Source organism: Coregonus lavaretus, assembly GCF_964263955.1.
Source record: "Coregonus lavaretus genome assembly, chromosome: 15".
Lineage (NCBI taxonomy): Eukaryota > Metazoa > Chordata > Actinopteri > Salmoniformes > Salmonidae > Coregonus > Coregonus lavaretus.
Window position 1 is genome coordinate 22,439,259 of NC_140002.1, and position 19,987 is coordinate 22,459,245.

A 19,987-nucleotide genomic window follows, 5' to 3' on the forward strand; every position below is an offset into this window, starting at 1 on the left:
ACAGTACGACCCCTCCCCCGTCTGCTAGAGCGGCACCTCTCTCTCCCTCCTCTTTTCTGCTGCTTCCTTCACTTGGATCGGACCGGGTCTGGATCCAACCAGGTCTATACGGAACGGGTCTAGTTGTCCTCGGGTACATTCGGAATGGGTCTCTATATTTTATTTATTTATTTATGCATATATCGGGTCCGGGTGGGAAAGACCCAGGTCCATTTCGGAATGAGTCCAACCTTTTGGACCCGTGAAGACCTCTACTGAGAACGTTTTACTATGGTTCCCTGAAAGTTTTCCTGAGAGGTTTTACTAACGTTCTGAGAATGGAAATGATTATTTGAAGGTAATTAAATAACGTTCTGAGAAAATGTTTCAATAAAACGTTTAAAAACAGTGCTAGCTTAGGTTAACTGTTTTGAACTCCACGCACAGATGGGACACATGGAAATTAGTTTGCTTAGGCATTATTCATGCAAACACATGTATTTTTTTATTGTGGCACAGTGTCAGTGAGAACCTATGATCTTCTGTTCTCTATCCATGGAATTAGTCCACTGCTCCACCAGGATCGAGCTAGCATGCCATGTTTTTTTAATTTATACAAAGCTGTTAATTTTAGTCTATTCAAACAGACCCAATTTCAAAGGAAAAAATCACTCATTAAGATCAGGTGTGGTCAATTAGTGGGCGCGGCCAATACACCTCAACACACTTAACAAGATGGAGGATAGAGCGAGTTTTGATGATGCTGAGAACGGAATGTATATGTTTTTAAATAACATTCTTAGAACATTCTCTGAACGTTAGCTAATTTTCCCCAAACATCGGACACCCCCTAACCTCGGACACTCTCTAGCGGTTGGAGGACTGAATCACCTCGAGCTCAACATTTAAATGGACTGAAAAATAACGGTACGTTTTGTGACTAACGACACCCTTTTAGCTAGCTGACCACCGATTTTCAGTGCAATTTATGTAAGTTAAGTTAGGTTTTGAGAGTTTTCAAAAAAGTTATATGTACACATTTTGTGGAACACGCTGCATATTGTAAAATTTTACCTCTGAAATATAGCTAACGGATTTTCTAATGTTGCTATCTTAGTTGCTAAATGTTGATAGAACTGCTAAGTAAGCAAAAAGGAAAGAAATTGTAAGTGTTAGATAATACATATCACGAAAACAGCTGCATGTTGTCAAGCTTTACCGTATCAAAATTGGAGTCCTCTGACGGAGGCGTTTTGCACAATCTGCAAAAATGTATTTTGAACTTTGAACCATGAACTTTTTGACACCTATCACTGTTGGCTATGTTTAATCTTACAACAGCTACATAGAGGCAGTATTTAGTCAAACGGTATGTGAATTTTATCTGCTAGTAACAGTTTTCTTTTCTTATCTACCAAGGTGCATGGTGTACCTTGGCAGACCCTGGTGGACAGGCTGAGCGGCCGGGTGACCCATGGTTGTCGCAGTGGACCACCCACATTGCTTGCACCAGAGGATGAAAAGTCTCTGGTGCAGTACTGTATCTACTGCGCCAGCCATGGGTTCCCCTTCACCAGACAGAGGCTGATGAAATACGCTGACAAAATACGCAGGTATTTGGTGTTCTGTGTGTTTATGTATGTAGATTGGTGGACTGACTGTTCTCAATGTGTGTGATGTAAATGTGGATGGTGATGCCAAAACAAACATTTTCATCCTGGATGGACAATTATATATTCTATTCTATTGTAGGTTTCGGCACCCAGGGGAAACAATCCCACCACTGGGGAAGAGGTGGTGGGAAATGTTCAGGAGGAGGCACAAGAACCTAAGCATGAGGAGGCCGGACACCCTGGATAGGGGGAGAGCTGAGTGTGCCACACGTCCGACGATGGACACCTTCTTCACTTCTTATGAGAAGCACTTGGAGGAGAGTGGGTTGAGGGAGAAACCCAGACAAATCTATAACTGCGATGAGTCTGGGTTTCGTAGCGACCAGAGCAGGCACAAAGTGCTGGCTCCCCGGGGCGCAAAACACGTGTACCAGCAGGCTCCGGGGACCAAGGAGCACATCACAGTGCTGGCCTGCTTCAATGCAACTGGGGAGGACGTCCCCCCGTTTATCATCTACCCCAAGTGTTTCCCCGGTGGCCACTACACACTGGGAGGCCCCCCCCAAGCCTTGTATGGACGGTCAAGCAGTGGCTACATTGACAGGGACCTGTTCAGGAAGTGGTTTCAGCACTTCATTAAGCATGCAGTGAAAGAGCGCCCTCTCCTTCTCCTCTTCGATGGGCACAAGAGCCACACGGACACGGAAGTGCTCGCGGCGGCACTAAGGGAAGGGGTTATACTTCTTTGTCTTCCACCACACTGCACCATGTCCTGCAGCCGCTGGACGTGGCATACTTTGGCCCTTTAAAGGCTGAGTTCTCCAAGGTAGCTGGAGACCTTAGCCATTTTGACCACTCCTACATGGTAAACAAATCAGAATTTGCCAGAGTATTCCGCTACCTGTACCAGCGATGCAAGGTCATGCGCTATGTGGTGGAAGGGTTTAAGAAGTGTGGCCTCTTCCCTTTTGACCCTTCAGCCATTGAAGGGTCCCGTTTAATGCCGTCTCGGACCCTACCGGGTCCCAACACCGCCTCTACTGGAACCAGCAGCACTGTGCCATCCATCAGCCCCTCCTCCCCAGCGACCACAGGAGGACCCTCAGCCCCTGCTCCAGTCCCAGCTCCTGCTCCAGTCCCATCCCTAGCTCTAGAAGAGCACCCCCTAATAGAGGGGGGGCTGATAGCGAAGGACCTGGGGCACATCCTTACTGTCCTGAAGTATCGTCTGGACCGATACAGAAGACTCCCTGTGGTCGCCACATGCCTCACCGGGGAGGAATACACGCGCCAGTGGCAGGAGAGGGGTGAGAAGGAGAGGGCCGAGGCAGAGGAGAAAGAGCGTCGGGCAGCCCTCAGAACACAGAGGGCACAGGAGAGGGCTGCCATGGATGAGACCATTGACGCAATCACCTCTGCTGGACCCCCTGCTGGAACCACTCCTGACAGCTGCATCACCACTGCCAGTGCCTCCCAGTGTGCAACACCTGTAGGAGCCGCCGGAGTCCCCAGCTGCAGAAGAAGGCCACATGCCTACTCTCCCGGCCACACCATCGTCGGCCCCTCAACCCCACCATTACAAACACCAGCTCCTCCAAGCCATCGTCGGCGGTTTTGTCCACCACCACCCCAATGCACACCACCCCCCATGTCTGTCACCACCAACACGGCCTCCTCTGGACCAACTGCCTCCTCCGTCTCCCCTGGTCACACCACCATAGCAGCCTCGTCTGGTGTCCCTGCCCCCTGCAATTTGAATACCACCACCTCCACAGGTAAACACATGTTAAATTACGAAAAAATGACTGTTTGTTATCTGTTTTATAAAACAGCAATGTAAAATATATATATATATCTTTACATATCTACAGTACATAGCACCAGCCCTCAAGTCATCTCCACCTCCTCCAAAACCTCTGCAGCTTCCTCCAGAGGTATTGAAGTAAAAAAGTTGAAAAGGGTTTTCATGCAACATGCTCTGTCTAACACTACTTTTTCTCAAAATGCAGCACAGAAAAGGAAGAGAAGAGCTACACCGGTCACATCTGTCACACCACCCATGGCACCACTCTCAGGTACTTCTTAATCTGTTTTTCTCGCTCTCTCAGTTGTATCAATTACTATTGTTGTTGAAGAACTTCTACATTTTGCAAAACCATATTAATCAATTTGTATTATAATTTTTTTATAAAAGAAGACACCACCTGCTGTGCTCGCTGCGGGGAGTGTAGATCCGAGGTGCCATGGGTGTGCTGTGACTTCTGCCAGCACTGGTTCCACTGCAGGTGTGTGCAGTGGGATCAAGAGGTAGCGGTGGATCTGGATTTGTATTGTGATTTTTGTGACAATATAGGGATGGAGGTCGAGATTTAATTGTTTGTTTTGTTTGTGTTCAAAAAAAAAATAATGTCTAAAATATAATATATATATTTATTTATCTTGTGTATCTTCTTCCTTTACTTTCGAAGTGCACATCTGCAACACAAACTCCAACAGTGTTTTCATTGTTTATGTTAATGCACATAACTGAAATTAAAGTGTATTTGATGTAAATTATTAATACTCATATTTTATTTGGTTACAACACTGAATATGTTGGTGAAGAACAATTTTTTAAGAGTCCACAGGATGGCGCACCGGGCTACGCAATGAAAAGTTGACAGGCAATTCATTATTTTTTACCGGAAGACTAGCCAACTAGTCAACTATCTAGTAAACACTTCAGGTACGTGGTTGGTGTCTCTTTTTTCAACAAAATTAAACGGATATATCTTGTAATTGAACAAAATAGTAAGGTGGCCAATAACTGGGGGCCGTATGCCGATTAGACGGGACGTATTTTTTTACCAAACCGCTTATCAAAAGCTGATAACAGTAGTATTTCCAATGAAATGTCAAACTTGCTAATTGCTAACCCGTTAGCTAACATTTTTACGACACCAATAATCACAAAACATTGAAGGCTTGATCACAAGATAACACTGTTGAAGGTAAAATATTTCTTAAACGCTGTTGAATATGCCGATAATACGGGATTCTACGCTGAAGTTTTCTTGTGGTTTTTATGGAAAGTTTTCTTAATGTTTTTAGAACAATTTGAGAACATTACTTTAAATAGAACCATGAGGATACCTGTAGGAAAAACTATGCTGAAGTACTGAAATTCCTACAGAAGAACGTTGTTCCCCAACATTCTCTTAACTATTTGAGAACATTCCCAATGTCAAACCAGTTGGAGAATGTTCCTAGAACATTACCAAAATTGAATTTAAATGAAACCATGTTTGAACTTTTAGGAAATGTTCTGTTAAAGTAATAAAATACCAAGAAAATTGTGTTCCTTAAATGTGCTGAGAATGTTCCAAAACCAAGTATCCTGCACCATTCCCAGAAAGTTGTGGGAAGGTTGTATGCAAAATAACCATAGGACAACCACGCTCTCACCAAGAAGAAACACATGGTTCTCAGAACGTTATGTGCTAGCTGGGATACCATTACCAATTAAAGTGAATAAATACTCACTAGATGTGAGCTCACAGCTACAGGTGGACACCGAGGGGAACTGGCCGTGAGGACAAGACATCAGCTCAATGTCTTCTCCACTGTCCCTGTCACAGTCACACAGAATACATAAACACATTCAATGAGACAGGGGAAGAGAAGGAACTGGTTTGAGTGTTGCTGCTTAAAATCATCTATATGGGGTTGCATCTCAATAGTCTGAACTGAAATCCTTTTCCATCTTCTGTCAATCTGAAAACACAGGGTTGAAAGCAATATGGTGGATGCACACTGGGATTTTGCTTTCACTTCTCCTTCACATCAGTGCAGGAACAGAGAAAAGGGAAGGAATCTAATTTCACTTTAGATTAAATTGAGATGCACCCCTAGATCACAGAGAAGTGAGTGTGGTGCTCTTTTTCTTTACCTCGGGTCTATGCAGTCCTGAATGTCAGCCACCCAGGAGTGTTTCTGAAGGGAGTCTAACGTCTCCAGGATGTATTCTCCTCCATTCTCCACCTGCAACACAAACATTGGATTAGGCACAATATGTTCACATTCCAAATCAACTAGGCACTTGTAAAGTGTTGGTCCCATGTTTCATGAGCTGAAATAAAAGATCCCAGAAATGTTCGATACGCACAAAAAGGTTATTTCTCTCAAACTTTATGCACAAATTTGTTTACATCCATGTTAGTGAGCATTTCTCCTTTGCCAAGATAATCCAGCCATCGGACAGGTGTGGAATATCAAGAAGCTGATTAAACAGCATGATCATTACACAGGTGCACCTTGTGCTGGGGACAATAAAAGGCCACTCTAAAATGTGCAGTTTTGTCACACAACACAATGCCACATATGTCTCAAGTTGAGGGAGCGTGCATGTTGCCAGAGAATTGAATGATAATTTCTCTACCATAAGCTGCCTCCAACGTCGTTTTAGATCATTTGGCAGTACGTTCAACCGACCACACAACCGCAGACCACGTGTTAACCACGCCTGCCCAGGAACTCCACATCCGGCTTCTTCCCCTGCGGGATTGTCTGAGACCAGCCATCCGGACAGCTGATGAAACTGTGGGTTTGCACAACCAAAGAATTTCTGCAAAAACTGTCAGAAACCGTGTCAAGGAAGCTTGTCTGCGTACTCGTCGTCCTCACCAGGGTCTTGACCTGACTGCAGTTCGGCATCGTAACCGACTTCAGTGGGAAAATGCTCACCATCAATGGCCACTGGCACGCTGGAGAAGTGTGCTCTTCACGGATTAATCCCGGTTTCAACTGTACCGCGCAGATGGCAGACAGCGGTTTTTGATGTCAACATTGTGAACAAAGTGCCCCATGGTGGCGGTTGGGTTATGGTATGGGCAGGCATAAGCTACGGACAACAAACACAATTGCATTTTATCGATGGCTATTTGTATCCACAGAGATACCGTGACGAGATACTGAGGCCCATTGTCGTGCCATTCATCCGCCGCCATCACCTCATGTTTCAGCATGATAATGCACCGTCACATGTCGTAAGGCTCTGTACACAATTCCTGGAAGCTGAAAATGTCCCAGTTCTTCCATGGCCTGCATACTCATCAGACATGTCACCCATTGAGCATGTTTGGGATGCTCTGGATCGGTGTGTACGACAGCGTGTTCCAGTTCCCACCAATATCCAGCAACTTCGCACAGCTATTGAAGAGGAGTGGGACAACATTCAACAGGCCACAATCAACAGCCTGATCAACTCTACGCGAAGAAGATGTATCGCGCTGCATGAGGCAAATGGTGGTCACAACAGATACTGACTGGTTTTCTGATCCACGCACCTACTTCTTTTTAAGGTACACTACATGACCAAAAGTATGTGGACACCTGCTTGTCGAACATCTCATTTCAAAATCATTGGCATTCATATGGAGTTGGTCCCCCCTTTGCTGCTATAAGAGCCTCCACTCTTCTGGGAAGGCTTTCCACTAGATGTTGGAACATTGCTGCGAGGACTTGCTTCTATTCAGCCACAAGAGCATTAGTGAGGTCGGGCACTGATGTTGGGCGATTAGGCCTGGCTCGCAGTCGGCGTTCCAATTCATCCCAAAGGTGTTCGATGGGGTTGAGGTCAAGGCTCTGTGCAGGCCAGGCAAGTTCTTCCACACCGATCTCAACAAACCATTTCTGTATGGACTTCGCTTTGTGCACGGGGGCATTGTCATGCTGAAAGGGCCGTCCCCAAACTGTTGCCACAAAGTTGGAAGCACAGAATCGTCTAGAATGTCATTGTATGCTGTAGCGTTAAGATTTCCCAATCACTGTAACTAAGGGGCCTAGCCCTAACCATGAAAAACAGCCCCAGACCATTATTCCTCCTCCACCAAACTTTACAGTTGGCATTATGCATTGGGGCAAATAGCATTCTTCTGGCATCTGCCAAACCCAGATTCGTCCGTCGGACTGCCAGATGGTGAAGCATGATTCATCACTCCAGAGAAAGTGTTTCCACTGCTCCAGAGTCCAACGGCGGCGTGTTTTACACCACTCCAGCCGACGCTTGGCATTGCGCTTGGTGATCTTAGGTTTTGTGCGGCTGCTTGGCCATGGAAACCCATTTCATGTAGCTCCTGACGAACAGTTATTGTGCTGACGTTGCTTCCAGAGGCAGTTTGGAACTCTGTAGTGAATGTTGCAACCGAGGACAGACGATTTTTACGTGCTTCAGCACTCGGCTGTCCCATTCTGTGAGCTTGTGTTGTCTACCACTTCGCTGCTGAGCCGTTGTTTCTCCTAGACATTTCCACTTCACAATAACAGCACTTACAGTTGACCGGGGCAGCTCTAGCAGGCAGAAATCTGACGAACTGACTTGTTGGAAAGGTGGCATCCTATGGCAGTGCCACGTTAAAAGTCACTGAGCTCTTCAGTAAGGCCATTCTACTGCCAATGTTTGTCTATGGAGATTGCATGGCTGTATGCTAGATTTCATACACCTGTCAGCAACGGGTGTGGCTGAAATAGCCAAATCCACTAATTTGAAAGGGGTGTCCACATACTTTTGTATATATAGTGTATCTGTGACCAACGGATGCATATCTCTATTCCCAGTCGTGAAATCCATAGATTAGGGCCTAATGAATTGATTTTAATACACTGATTTCCTTATATGATCTGTATGTTGCGTTTATATTTTTGTTCAGTGTAGGACTAGATATAATTGAGCAAATGTAGTGGGAAATATATTGATGGATAAGGTATCATATTAGTAGCCTGTTTTGGCCTACTGACATGAGATAAATTGAACAAATATTGTCTGTGGTTTTCAATGTTTGGTTCATTATGCAAATCTGCAGCATACAGAGCATTTGGTACTACTTGAATGTTTTGTCATTACGCCTACATACACTTGTGATAAAAATGTCCTGACATTACAAGTAAAGCTTACCTTGAGGACGAAGGTGTTGTCTGTGGCTGGCATCTCCAGGGGCATGGTGGTCCGCACCTCCATGACGGCTGTCAGAGGAACACTCACTTTGGGCTTGGATGACTGGGCCAGAAAGAGGACAGAGGAGACACCAGAGTTACCGCAAACAACATTGACAAAATACATCTTATTTTCAGTGTGAGATTGGGCTCCTGTATTGCTGACCTGATAAAATGTATTCCTATAGCGTTGAATACCTTTTAAAAATACAGGTCTGTGATTTTCTCTACCAAATCCATATAAAACACAGTAAGTGACCAGGAGACCCACCTTGGGCGGCACATAGAACTCCAGCAGGAAGCCCCCCCCCCCCTCAGTGGCGGCCCCTCCTCCTCCTGTTCTCCTGAGTAGCATACAACACTTCTGCCACTGAGCACTGCTGCCCATGCTGTGCGAGTCGTCTGCCACCATATAGCGCAGGGCCCCTTCCCTCTGCACCTCGGCTGGCGGGGCCCTGAGGGTGGCAGAGCAGGGCCGCCGGGGCAGGCGCAGCAGACGGGGGCTCCAGTGGCCCCCTGTGTCCCCGTTGAGCCTGCAGCGGGGTTCTGGGGAGGCCCCCCGGCTCCTCTGGAGCATATCCCGGACCCCGTCCACCATACACAGGCTGATGTTACGCAGGGAGAAACCTTCCTAAAGTTGGCCCCGGGGAGGCCCTCAGACAGGTCCTCTGTGCTGCGGGACTGGCCCAGAGTCAGATTGGAGAGGTCCCTGGGTTTGGGCTGGTGTCGGGGGCTGGGCTTCAGCTTCTTTGGGCTGCCCTCCATCAGAGACCAGGGACAGGCTGGAGGGCCCAGAGGATCAGATGAATATGTAGGTAGCAGGCATATCTAACAGCCCCCTCCCTCCAGGACAGCATTCTTCTTCTGGTTTAGCTTGGCACGGTCCAAAAGCACTCCCAATAATCCTGAGTACAGAACTGAGAGACAGAGTGAGTTCCTCCTCACGCTATCCTGCTCCAAGTCCTCATTAGTGCATTCGGCTGGTGAAATCTGTGGATAGAGAAGGTCAGAAAAGATGAGGGAGCTGAGTTGTATTTGAGGCTACCCTCATTATTTCATAGTGGATACTCTGGTGTGCTGTTATGGAGACAACTCCAGTTTACATCCCTGCCTACCTGATATGATGGCCTATCCTAAAATCCCACTCTCAAACAAAAACATGTGACATGAACTCCCTGTCTCATGTGGGAGACAGTAACATGATACTCATTAATACCCTACAAGAGACTGACTGCAATCAATACAAGATGTATCACTTTCAATAGATAGGTTTTTGTTCAATTTAAAATGCTGTTATTTTGGGAGAAGCAAATTGCAAATACACCTTATCTGGTTCCTCCACTGACCATTTAGACCTACGCATCACTGCCTTTTTGCAATGGTGGCCGGGGAGGGAAATATGCAGTTTCAAAGTTTAATGAAGCTTTGAACAGAGAAATAGAAAACTGATAGGAAAGGCGACAGGAGCCAAAGTAAAAGGGAGGCCAGAGGAGGACTACTCCTTAACCCTGACATTATACTAACATTTGCTAACTGACTTTCCCCAGAAAGAAAATTACCTCTTTGCTATTTCGCATTGTATTCGATGAAGGAGGTCCAAGTCTGCAGCCTAGCAGATAAGCTTCCAAAATGTGACAGGGCTCAGAAGATTATTCCTGAGGTTTCTCTCAGGCACAATGGCAGACAGTTATCACCTAGCACTGAATAGCCATCCTTTGAAATAGGGGCTCAGAAGGAGAGAAAGACAGATATCTCCTTATCTTAAAAACAATCCATAAATATTAAAGAGGAGGTCCAATAAATGTTATCAGTGCCGGGGCTAGACGATCAGCCTGGGTAGCTGACCGCCTCACAGTGAATCAGTCACTAATGATTGGACTTTTACGCCGCGCGAAGGGAGATTTCAACCTAATTATCTTATAATGTCTGTGCCTGTCATGACAAGTTGGTCTTTTTTAAAATTTTTATAATGACAAATGCAAGTGAGTGGCCCTACAATCACCCACTGTTACTTCCATCCTTGCACGAAACGACAGCTCCCACTGGATTTGTCTGTGTTAGCAGTTTTATTGTCATCCTGGCAGAGATACAGTAATTCACAGGATATGTGTGGTATCACTGCATTATGATGAGTCTGGAGACTCTCCTGTTATTCAAGGATAAAGGATGCTTTTGAACAGGAGGTAGAGCTGCAGTTGAACATATTCTATGTCATTTAAATGGATGATTTTAAATCAAATTTAGGCACTTCTCCATATGATACTTTTTTCCCCCCGTCTTTGATTGGGTTCATTCCCCCAACACATAGCCCTGTGACTGATTGGACACTGCTTCAGTAGCTACATCTCTTCATTAACTGAAACTTGAATCCTCTGTACAGAGACAGCTGGATGTGTGTGTGTGCCATATTGTCACAGCGAACATCCATTATTAGAGGTATGAGTTGGGCTTGATCTGCTTCTATGGAGTTGTGGAAAAAGTACCCAATTGTCATACTTGAGTAAAAGTAAAGATACTTTAGTAGAAAATGACTCAAGTAAAAGTGAACGTCACCCAGCAAAATACTACTTGAGTAAAAGTCTAAAAGTATTTGGTTTTAAATATACTTAACTATCAAAAGTAAATGTAATTGCTAAAATATACTTAAGTATCAAAAGCAAAAGTAAAAGTATAAATCATTTCAAATTCCTTATATGAAGCAAACCAGATGGCAAGATTTTTTATTTAAATTTACGGATAGCCAGAGGCACACTCCAACACTCAGACATAGTTTACAAACAAAGCATTTGTGTTTAGTGAGTCCGCCAGATCAGAGGAAGTAAGGATGACCAGGGATGTTCTCTTGATAAGTGCGTGAATGGATCCATTTTCTTGTCCTGCTAAGCATTCAAAATGTAACGAGTACTTTTGGATGTCAGGGAAAATGTATGGAGTAAAAAGTACATTATTTTCTTTAGGAATGTAGTGAAGTAAAAGTAAAAGTTGTCAAAAATATAAATAGTAAAGTAAAGTACAGATACCTAAAAAAACTGACTTAACTAGTACTTTAAAGTATTTTTACTTAAGTACTTTACACCACTTGTTCTGTGCTGGTTCCTACAGTGTATTCGCAAAGTATTCAGACCCCTTGACTTTTTCCACATTTTGTTACGTATTTGTATTTGTATTTCTTAGGGATCCCCATTAGCTGCCAAGGCAGCAGCTACTCTTCCTGGGGTCCAAACATATTAAAGCACTTACATTACATATAAAACAAAAATATAAAACAGTACATCATATGACATTATTACACCACTACCTATCTACAATACAAAATGTTTAATACCACCATACAACAATATCACAATGTGTGCGTATGCATGTGTCTATACCCTTGTGTGTATCTCTTCACAGTCCCTGTTGTTCCATATGGTGTATTTGTACCTGTTTTTTAAAATCTGATTTTACTGCTTGCATCAGTTACCTGAAGTGGAGTTCCATGTAGTCATGGCTCTATGTAGTACTGTGCGCCTCCCATAGTCTGTTCTGGACTTGGGGACTTTGAAGAGACCTCTGGTGGCATGTTTGTGGGGTATGCATGGGTGTCCGAGCTGTGTGCCAGTATTCCAAACAGACAGCTCGGTACATTCAGCTTGTCAACGCCTCTTACAAAAACAAGCAGTGATGAAGTCAATCTCTCTTCCACTCTGAGCCAGGAGAGACTGACATGCATGTCATTAATGTTAGCTCTCCGTGTACTTTTAAGGGCCAGCTGAGCTGCCCTGTTCTGAGCCAACTGCAATTTTCCCAAGTCCCTCTTTGTGGAACCTGACCACACTACTGAACAGTAGTCTAGGTGCGACAAAACTAGGGCCTGAAGGACCTGCCTTGTTGATAGTGTTGTTAAGAAGGCAGAGCAGCGCTTAATTATGGACATACTTCTCCCCATCTTAGCTACTGTTGTATCAATATGTTTTGACCATGACAGTCTACAATCCAGGGTTACTCCAAGCAGTTTAGTCACCTCAACTTGCTCAATTTCCACATTATTCATTACGAGATGTAGTTGAGGTTTAGGGTTTAGTGAATGATTTGACCCAAATACAATGCTTTTAGTTTTGAAAATATTCAGGACTAACTTATTCCTTGCCACCCATTCCAAAACTAACCGCAACTCTTTGTTAAGTGTTGCAGTTATTTCAGTTGCTGTAGTAGCTGACGTGTATAGTGTTGAGTCATCCTCATACATAGACATACTGGCTTTACTCAAAGCCAGTAGCATGTTGTTAGTAAAGATGGAAAAAAGCAAGGGGCCTAGACCGCTGCCCTGGGGAATTCCTGATTCTACCTGGATTATGTTTGAGAGGCTTCCATTAAAGAACACCCTCTGTGTTCTGTTAGACAAGTAACTCTTTATCCACATTATAGCAGGGGGTGTAAAGCCATAACACATATGTTTTTCCAGCAGCAGACTATGATCGATAATGTCAAAAGCCACACTGAAGTCTAACAAAACAGCCCCCACAATCTTTTTATCATCAATTTCTCTCAGCCAATCATCAGTCATTTGTGTAAGTGCTGTGCTTGTTGAATGTCCTTCTCTATAAGCATGCTGAAAGTTTGTTGTCAATTTGTTTACAGTAAAATAGTATTGTATCTGGTCAAACACAATTTTTTCCAATAGTTTACTAAGGGTTGGTAACAGGCTAATTGGTCGGCTATTTGAGCCAGTAAAGGGGGCTTTACTATTCTTAGGTAGCGGAATGACTTTTGCTTCCCTCCAAGCCTGGGGGCACACACATTCTAGTAGGCTTAAATTGAAAATATGGCAAATGACTCCGCTGGTCCTGCTCACACTGCCCTACCCTATGCTTTGACTTCTTTCTCCCCTCTCTCTCCAGATGAAATCTTGCGACTTGTGACGGCCGGCCGCCCAACAACCTGCCCGCTTGACCCTATCCCCTCCTCTCTTCTCCAGACCATTTCCGGAGACCTTCTCCCTTACCTCACCTCGCTCATCAACTCATCCTTGACCGCTGACCATGTCCCTTCCGTCTTCAAGAGAGCGAGAGTTGCACCCCTCCTCAAAAAACCTACACTCGATCCCTCCGATGTCAACAACTACAGACCAGTATCCCTTCTTTCTTTTCTCTCCAAAACTCTTGAGCGTGCCGTCTCTAGCCAACGCTCCTGCTATCTCTCTCAGAATGACCTTCCTGATCCAAACCAGTCAGGTTTCAAGACTGGTCATTCAACTGAGACTGCTCTTCTCTGTGTCACGGAAGCTCTCCGCACTGCTAAAGCTAACTCTCTCTCCTCTGCTCTTATCCTTCTAGACCTATCCGCTGCCTTTGATACTGTGAACAATCAGATCCTCCTCTCCACCCTCTCCGAGTTGGGCATCTCCGGCACTGCTCACTCTTGGATTGCGTCCTACCTGACAGGTCGCTCCTACCAGGTGGCGTGGCGAGAATCTGTCTCCGCAACACGTGCTCTCACCACTGGTGTCCCCCAGAGCTCAGTTCTAGGCCCTCTCCTATTCTCTCTATACACCAAGTCACTTGGCTCTGTCATCCTCACATGGTCTCTCCTATCATTGCTACGCAGACGACACACAATTCATTTTCTCCTTTCCCCCTTCTGATAACCAGGTGGCGAATCGCATCTCTGCATGTCTGGCAGACATATCAGTGTGGATGTCGGATCACCACCTCAAGCTGAACCTCGGCAAGACAGAGCTGCTCTTCCTCCCGGGGAAGGACTGCCCGCTCCATGATCTCGCCATCACGGTTGACAACTCCATTGTGTTCTCCTCCCAGAGTGCAAAGAACCTTGGCGCGACCCTGGACAATACCCTGTCGTTCTCCGCTAACATCAAAGCGGTGACCCGATCCTGCAGGTTCATGCTCTACAACATTCGCAGAGTACGACCCTACCTTACACAGAAAGCGGCACAGGTCCTAATCCAGGCACTTGTCATCTCCCGTCTGGATTACTGCAACTCGCTGTTGGCTGGGCTCCCTGCCTGTGCCATTAAACCCCTTCAACTTATCCAGAACGCTGCAGCCCGTCTGGTGTTCAACCTTCCCAAGTTCTCTCATGTCACCCCGCTCCTCCGCACACTCCACTAGCTTCCAGTTGAGGCTCGCATCTACTACAAGACCATGGTGCTTGCCTACGGAGCTGTGAGGGGAACGGCACCTCCTTACATTCAGGCTCTGATCAGACCCTACACTCAAACGAGTGAGCTACGTTCATCCACTTCTGGCCTGCTAGCTCCCCTACCTCTACAGAAGCACAGTTCCCGCTCAGCCCAGTCAAAGCCATTCGCTGCTCTGGCACCCCAATGGTGGAACAAGCTCCCCCACGACGCCAGGACAGCGGAGTCACTGACCACCTTCCGTAGACACTTGAAACCCTACCTCTTTAAGGAATACCTGGAATAGTAAAAAGTAATCCTTCTTCCCCCACCCCCCATTAAAAAAAAGGTGGTTGTCCCACTGGCTATCATTTTACATTTACATTTACATTTACGTCATTTAGCAGACGCTCTTATCCAGAGCGACTTACAAATAGGTGCATTCACCTTATAGCCAGTGGGATAACCACTTTACAATGTATTTATTTTATAAATAAATAAAAAATGGGGGGGGGGGGTTGGGGTAAGGGGGGGGTAGAAGGATTACTTTATCCTATCCCAGGTATTCCTTAAAGAGGTGGGGTTTCAAATGTCTCCGGAAGGTGGTGAGTGACTCCGCTGTCCTGGCGTCGTGAGGGAGCTTGTTCCACCATTGGGGTGCCAGAGCAGCGAACAGTTTTGACTGGGCTGAGCGGGAACTATGCTTCCGCAGAGGTAGGGGAGCCACCAGGCCAGAGGTGGATGAACGCAATGCCCTCGTTTGGGTGTAGGGACTGATCAGAGCCTGAAGGTACGGAGGTGCCGTTCCCCTCACAGCTCCGTAGGCAAGCACCATGGTCTTGTAGCAGATGCGAGCTTCAATTGGAAGCCAGTGGAGTGTGCGGAGGAGCGGGGTGACGTGAGAGAACTTGGGAAGGTTGAACACCAGACGGGCTGCGGCATTCTGGATGAGTTGTAGGGGTTTAATGGCACAGGCAGGGAGCCCAGCCAACAGCGAGTTGCAGTAATCCAGACGGGAGATGACAAGTGCCTGGATTAGGACCTGTGCCGCTTCCTGTGTAAGGCAGGGTCGTACTCTCTGAATGTTGTAGAGCATGAACCTACAGGATCAGGTCACCGCCTTGATGTTAGCGGAGAACGACAGGGTGTTGTCCAGGGTCACGCCAAGGCTCTTTGCACTCTGGGAGGAGGACACAACGGAGTTGTCAACCGTGATGGCGAGATCATGGAACAGGCAGTCCTTCCCCGGGAGGAAGAGCAGCTCCGTCTTGCCAAGGTTCAGCTTGAGGTGGTGATCCGTCATCCATACTGATATGTCTGCCAGACATGCAGAGATGCGATTCGCCACCTGGTTATCAGAAGGGGGAAAGGAGAAGATTAGTTGTGTGTCGTCAGCGTAGCAATGATAGGAGAGGCCATGTGAGGATATGACAGAGCTAAGTGACTTGGTGTATGGCGAGAATAGGAGAGGGCCTAGAACTGAGCCCTGGGGGACACCAGTGGTGAGAGCACGTGGTGCGGAGACAGCTTCTCGCCACGCCACTTGGTAGGAGCGACCGGTCAGGTAGGACGCAATCCAAGAGTGAGCCGCGCCGGAGATGCCCAGCTCGGAGAGTGTGGAGAGGAGGATCTGATGGTTCACAGTATCAAAGGCAGCAGACAGGTCTAGAAGGACAAGAGCAGAGGAGAGAGAGTTAGCTTTAGCAGTGCGGAGAGCCTCCGTGACACAGAGAAGAGCAGTCTCAGTTGAATGACCAGTCTTGAAACCTGACTGGTTTGGATCAAGAAGGTCATTCTGAGAGAGATAGCAAGAGAGTTGGCTAAAGACGGCACGCTCAATAGTTTTGGAGAGAAAAGAAAGAAGGGATACTGGTCTGTAGTTGTTGACATCAGAGGGATCGAGTGTTGGTTTTTTGAGAAGGGGTGCAACTCTCGCTCTCTTGAAGAAGGAAGGGACATAGCCAGCGGTCAAGGATGAGTTGATCAGCGAGGTGAGGTAAGGGAGAAGGTCACCGGAGATGGTCTGGAGAAGAGAGGAGGGGATAGGGTCAAGCGGGCAGGTTGTTGGGCGGCCTGCCGTCACAAGTCGCAAGATTTTATCTGGAGAGAGAGGGGAGAAAGAAGTCAAAGCATAGGGTAGGGCAGTGTGAGCAGGACCAGCAGTGTCATTTGACTTAACAAACGAGGATCGGATGTCGTCAACCTACTTTTCAAAATGGTTGACGAAGTCATCCACAGAGAGAGGGGGGGGGGGGGGGGGGATTCAGCAGGGAGGAGAATGTGGCAAAGAGCTTCCTAGGGTTAGAGGCAGATGCTTGGAATTTAGAGTGGTAGAAAGTGGCCTTAGCAGCAGAAACAGATGAAGAAAATGTAGATTTGTAAGTCGCTCTGGATAAGAGCGTCTGCTAAATGATGTAAATGTAAACGTAAATGAATGGCCGGCAGGGGTGTAACTCAGTTGGTAGAGCATGGCGTTTGCAACGCCTGGGTTGTGCGTTCGATTCCCACGGGGGGCCAGTATGAAAAATTAAAAATTATGTATGCACTCACTAACTGTATGTTGCTCTGGATAAGAGCGTCTGCTAAATGACTAAAATGTAAATGTAAATGCAATATCGTCCGCTATTATCCTCAGGAATTTTCCATCCAAGTTGTCAGACCCCGGTGGCTTGTCATTGTTAATAGACAACAATACTTTTTTCACCTCTTCCACACTCACTTTACGGAATTCAAAATTACAATGTTTGTCTTTCATAATTTGGTTAGATATACTTGGATGTGTAGTGTCAGCAATTGTTGCTGGCATGTCATGCCTAAGTTTGCTGATTCAATGAATGATGGAGCTGAGTTTCCCTTTTTTCCCAAAATTTCATTTAAGGTGCTCCAAACCTTTTTACTATCATTCTTTATGTCATTTATCCTTGTTTCATAGTGTTGTTTCTTCTTCTTTTTATTCAGTTTAGTCACATGATTTCTCAATTTGCAATACATTTGCCAATCGGTTGTGCAGCCAAACTTATTTGACATTCCTTTTGCCTCATCCCTCTCAACCATACCATTTTTCAATTCCTCATCAATCCATGGGGATTTAACAGTTTTTACAGTCATTTTCTTAATGGGTGAATGCTTATTAGTAACTGGAATAAGCAATTTCATAAATGTGTCAAGTGCAGTGTCTGTTTGCTCCTCATTACACACCACAGACCAACATATATTATTTACATCAACAACATAGGAATCACTACAAAACGTATTGTATGACCTCTTATACGTTACAGCCTAATTCTCAAATGGATTGTTTTTTTCCTCATCAATACCCCATAATGACAAAGCAAAAACAGCTATTTTCAGGTCTCTCCAGAGATGTTCGATCGGGTTCAAGTCAGAGCTCTGGCTGGGCCACTCAAGGACATTCGCAGACATGTCCCGAAGCCACTCCTGCGTTGTCTTGGCTGTGTGCTTAGGGTCGTTGTCCTGTTGGAAGGTGAACCTTCACCCTAGTCTGAGGTCCTGAGCACTCTAGAGCAGGTTTTCATCAAGGATCTCTCTGTACTTTGCTCCATTCATCTTTCCCTCGATCCTGACTAGTCACCCAGTCCCTGCCGCTGAAAAACATCCCCACAGCATGATGCTGCCACCACCATGCTTCACCGTAGGGACGGTACCAGGTTTCCTCCAGTTGTGACGCTTGGCATTCAGGCCAAAGAGTTCAATCTCGGTTTCATCAGACCAGATAATCTTGTTTCTCATGGTCTGAGAGTCCTTTAGGTGCCTTTTGGCAAACTCCAAGCGGGCGGTCATGTGCTCTTTACTGAGGAGTGGCTTCCGTCTGGCCACTCTACCATAAAGGCCTGATTGGTGGAGTGCTGCAGAGATGGTTATCCATCTGGAAGGTTCTCCCATCTCCACAGAAGAACTCTGTAGCTCTGTCAGAGTGACCATCGGGTTCTTGGTCACCTCCCTGACCAAGGCCCTTCTCCCCCAATTGCTCAGTTTGGCCGGTCGGCCAGCTCTAGGAAGAGTCTTGGTAAGTAGGTAAGTCCGACCCTTGACCTGGATGGCAGCAGTCCTGATGCATCCATCAGCTCCAGGGTAAGTATGAGTCACCTTCCCAACAGGCCAGAGAGCTCGTGGGAGCTGAGGGTCCATGATGAGAACCACTTGATCCAGGTAACCAGGACTGGCACTCGTTATCTGATCACAGGAGGCTGCTGAAGGGAGGACGGGTCATAATAATGGCTGGAACGGAGTAAATGGAATGGCATCAAACACATGGAAACCATGTGTTTGATGTATTTGATACCATTCCACGTATTCTGCTCCAGCCATTACCACGAGCCGTCCTCCCAAATGAAGGTGCCACCAACCTCCTGTGTATCTGATATATTTTGTACACACAATCATTTACAGTACTTTTCCACAAACCTTTTTCAAATCGCATCCAATGTCTTAATGTCATCAAGGACATCAACCACCCGAGCCACTGCCTGTTCACCCCACTATCATCCAGAAGGCGAGGTCAGTACAGGTGCATCAAAGCTGGGACCGAGAGACTGAAAAACATCTTCTATCTCAAGGCCATCAGACTGTTAAACAGCCATCACTAGCACATTAGAGGCTGCTGCCTATAGACAGACTAGAAATCACTGGCCACTTTAAGAAATGGAACACTAGCCACTTTAATAATGTTTACATATCTTGCATTACTCATCTCATATGTATATACTGTATTCTATACTATTCTACGGTATCTTAGTCACTTTAATGTTTACATATCTGCATTACTCATCTCATATGTATATACTGTATTCTATACTATTCTACTGTATCTTAGTCCATGCCGCTCTGACATCGCTCGTCTATATATGTATATATTCTTATTTCATTCCTTACATAGATTTGTGTGTATTGGGTATATGTTGTGAAATTGTTAGATATTACTTGTTAGATATTACTGCACTGTCAGAGCTAGAAGCACAAGCATTTCGCTTCACCCGCAATAACATCTGCTAAACACGTGCATGTGACCTATGAAATTTGATTTGAAATTCAAAAAATCTATACATCTATAAAAATAAGTGGCACAGGGAGTAGGCTTGCCGCTGGCTTGACGCTGAAAAAAGCGTCTTGCCTCCAACTGGCAGCTGTAGTGTTGCCGGTCGGGAGAAGGGTGTGTGAAGGGCGGGTGAAGGGCGGGTGAGCTGTGTGAGGAAAATGGCACGTGAATGGCAGGTGCACGGCTGCCGCTTGAAATGAGGCCGATGGGCAAAAACGATGGAGGGACGCCGGCCTCCCGAGTGCTCATCGC

General features: G+C 45.9%; 1 pseudogene across 1 annotated transcript in view; it reads right to left on the bottom strand.

The window, feature by feature from the left end:
- The window catches only part of LOC311143077 (SH2B adapter protein 2-like), a 29,501-nt pseudogene extending 20,175 nt beyond the window's left edge, over positions 1-9,326 (bottom strand). Inside the window, exons 1-4 of the transcript in view lie at positions 8,833-9,326; positions 8,524-8,625; positions 5,521-5,612; positions 5,115-5,200 (exon numbers count right to left, since the gene is read on the bottom strand). The product of the transcript in view is annotated as an SH2B adapter protein 2-like (transcript). The remainder of the gene's footprint in view (positions 1-5,114; positions 5,201-5,520; positions 5,613-8,523; positions 8,626-8,832) is intronic.
- Between the last annotated feature and the right edge of the window lie 10,661 nt (positions 9,327-19,987).